Source organism: Nylanderia fulva, unplaced genomic scaffold (assembly GCF_048542155.1).
Source record: "Nylanderia fulva isolate GAGA-0341 unplaced genomic scaffold, ASM4854215v1 Scaffold236, whole genome shotgun sequence".
Taxonomy (NCBI): domain Eukaryota; kingdom Metazoa; phylum Arthropoda; class Insecta; order Hymenoptera; family Formicidae; genus Nylanderia; species Nylanderia fulva.
Window position 1 is genome coordinate 112,415 of NW_028190300.1, and position 3,547 is coordinate 115,961.

Below are 3,547 nucleotides of genomic sequence, written 5' to 3' on the forward strand. Positions count from 1 at the left end.
AATTGTAAGTTATATCAAAATTTAACAAGTTTTTAATGTATATTTAAGAAAATTAGTATAAAGGTTTAACTGTAAGCTATTATTAACATAGATTGAGCATTAATTATTTCCGAGCATTGCAAATATTTAGAAGAACAAGGACAATCTGTTTCACAGCACATTCGCTAATATGACAATTATTGCGTTAAGATGTAAATTTTGTATATTATTATATGTATTTGTTATGATTTACGATTGAGAAGTCACAAGTAAGTGACGAAACGTCTTATATGATTTATTGTAATTTTTATTATACAGGGTGAGTCATTTTAATCTATAGACCCGAATATCTTCCAAATTACGGTATCTACAAAAAAATGGTTTAGATAAAAGTTGACCAGGACAGAGGGGGTCATTCAATTGTACCATTGGTTTTGACCTTGAGGTCAATTTTGAAGGTTATTTCAAGGTCACGATGGTTTTTTAAAATGGAACACCCTATTTTTGACTGCGGATTTTGAAAGAGCGGAAAATTTTACATCAAACTTGTCTTATGAAAAAATTGTTTTTGCGACCTTGGAAAGGTCAAAAATGAAGGTGAAATGCCTGAAAAACGATCTGGTGTACTTTTTCTGAAATGACGTGGCTTTCTGGGTAACACAAATGTGCATAATGCTTAAACAAAGTCAATGAATTGTAAAAGTGTAAATTACTTTGACTAGCTTGACCTTGAGGTCAATTTTCAAGGTTATTTGAGGTTTATAACGCATTTTTTTATTAGTAAACCCTATTTTTGACCGCAGAATCCGTTTCTTGACAATGGACTCTTAAACAATGGCACTTTTTACATGAGCATAAAGATTTTTTAGTTTTTCGACCTGACCTTTTGAAGGTCATATCAAGGTCAAAAGCACTTTCATCTTACTTTTAGCGTTACCCGGAAACAACGACGTGGACGTAGTAAGTTCTGTTTCCTTTAGGGTGCTTGATTATTGTGAGTCCCCTTGCCTCTCACGTCGGGGTGCTTGATTATCGTGAGTCCCCTTGCCTCTCACGTCGGGGTGCCTGATTATCGTGAGTCCCCTTGCCTCTCACGTCGGGGTGCCTGATTATCGTGAGTCCCCTTGCCTCTCACGTCGGGGTGCTTGATTATCGTGAGTCCCCTTGCCTCTCACGTCGGGGTGCTTGATTATCGTGAGTCCCCTTGCCTCTCACTGACACTGTAATTTAAATGAATTACCCACGGAGTAATTGTTCAAAATTACTTCCGTTGGCTTCGAGACATAACTGCAATCTGTTTTGAAAACTATCCACAGTTCTAAGCAGGGTAGCTCTAGAAATGGCTGCACAAGCTCTACGAATGCGGTCCATAAAATCATCTCTTGTGGTTGGTCGTTCAGCAAAAACAACATTTTTCAAGTATCCCCATAAAAAGAAATCGGGCGACGTCCTTCAAAAAGTCAGGTCGAAAGGATAAATGGAAATCCATTTCTCTTTTACGGGAGCAGCGGACGTAAGGTATCCGATACCTAATGTTAATAATCAACGATTGAAAAAAACTAAACAATTACGTTTGATTTAAGATTTATAATTCTTGTTATAATAGAGTTTTATTCCTTTTCTTTCTTACTCACTTCTGCATAATTGAAAAATTTACTATTTAAAGTTGCTTAAATTTAAAAATTCCAAACATACATACAGGGTATGTAGGTAATTACATTCACAAGTTACCTTTCCAGAATGGCTGATTATAGTCCTAATGAGATTGTTGATATTATATTAGTTTTAGGGGAGTGTCATAGCAATTACAATGCAGCATCAAGGCTTTATGCTCAACGTTTTCCTGAAAGGCGACATCCAACTGATATGACAATACGTAGTTTAGTCCAAAGAACTCGCAATGGACATCTTGTTCGTCAACGTCAACATCATGAATATGACGAAAATGATGCGCGAGTTGTAACTATTTTAGCAATAGTTCACCTTAATCCTCATGTTAGTACTCGCCAGATTGAAAGGGAAATAGGTATACCACAAAGAACTGTTGTTAGAATTTTAAGAGCTCTAAATTATCATTCTTTCCACATAACTCTTACGCAGGCTTTACAGCCTAATCATCATCTGATGCGTATTGCTTTTTGCCAGTGGGCTTTACAAATGTTACACGATGATCCTAATTTTTTTAGGTATGTGCTTTTCTCAGATGAGGCTAAATTTTATAGTGACGGACAACTTAATAGACACAACTGCCATTATTGGTCAGATGTTAATCCTCACTGGTATAGGCCAATAGATCATCAAAATCGATGGAGTATTATGGTGTAGTGCGGCATTGTAAATGGTTATTTGATTGGACCTTATTTTTTTGAAGAAAATGTTGATAGACACAGTTACTTATCGTTGCTAAGAGATCACTTACCAGGCTTATTAGAAGATATTGACTTAGCAACAAGAGCAAGAATGTGGCTTCAACAAGATGGTGCTGCACCGCATTATGCACTCATTGTACGTGCCTTTTTAAATGCCAGTTACAATGACAGATGGATTGGACGAAGGGGTCCAGTTGAATGGCCTCCTTGCTCACCAGATCTGACGTCGCCCGATTTCTTTTTATGGGGATACTTGAAAAATGTTGTTTTTGCTGAACGACCAACCACAAGAGATGATTTTATGGACCGCATTCGTAGAGCTTGTGCAACCATTTCTAGAGCTACCCTGCTTAGAACTGTGGATAGTTTTCAAAACAGATTGCAGTTATGTCTCGAAGCCAACGGAGGTAATTTTGAACAATTACTCCGTGGGTAATTCATTTAAATTACAGTGTCAGTGAGAGGCAAGGGGACTCACGATAATCAAGCACCCCGACGTGAGAGGCAAGGGGACTCACGATAATCAAGCACCCCAACGTGAGAGGCAAGGGGACTCACGATAATCAAGCACCCCGACGTGAAAGGCAAGGGGACTCACGATAATCAGGCACCCCGACGTGAGAGGCAAGGGGACTCACGATAATCAAGCACCCTGATGTGAGAGGCAAGAGGACTCACGATAATCAAGCACCCCGACGTGAGAGGCAAGGGGACTTACGATAATCAAGCACCCCGACGTGAGAGGCAAGGGGACTCACGATAATCAAGCACCCCGACGTGAGAGGCAAGGAGACTCACGATAATCAGGCACCCCGACGTGAGAGGCAAGGGGACTCACGATAATCAGGCACCCTGACGTGAGAGGCAAGGGGACTCACGATAATCAGGCACCCCGACGTGAGAGGCAAGGGGACTCACGATAATCAAGCACCCCGACGTGAGAGGCAAAGGGACTCACGATAATCAAGCACCCCGACGTGAGAGGCAAGGAGACTCACGATAATCAGGCACCCTGACGTGAGAGGCAAGGGGACTCACGATAATCAAGCACCCCGATGTGAGAGGCAAGGGGACTCACGATAATCAAGCACCCCGACGTGAGAGGCAAGGGGACTCACGATAATCAGGCACCCCGACGTGAGAGGCAAGGGGACTCACGATAATCAAGCACCCCGACGTGAGAGGCAAGGGGACTCACA

General features: G+C 41.1%; 1 pseudogene; it reads left to right on the forward strand.

Annotated features, from left to right (window-relative positions):
• Positions 1-2,070: 2,070 nt before the first annotated feature.
• Positions 2,071-2,784, forward strand: LOC146723077 (uncharacterized; annotated as a pseudogene).
• Positions 2,785-3,547: the final 763 nt, after the last annotated feature.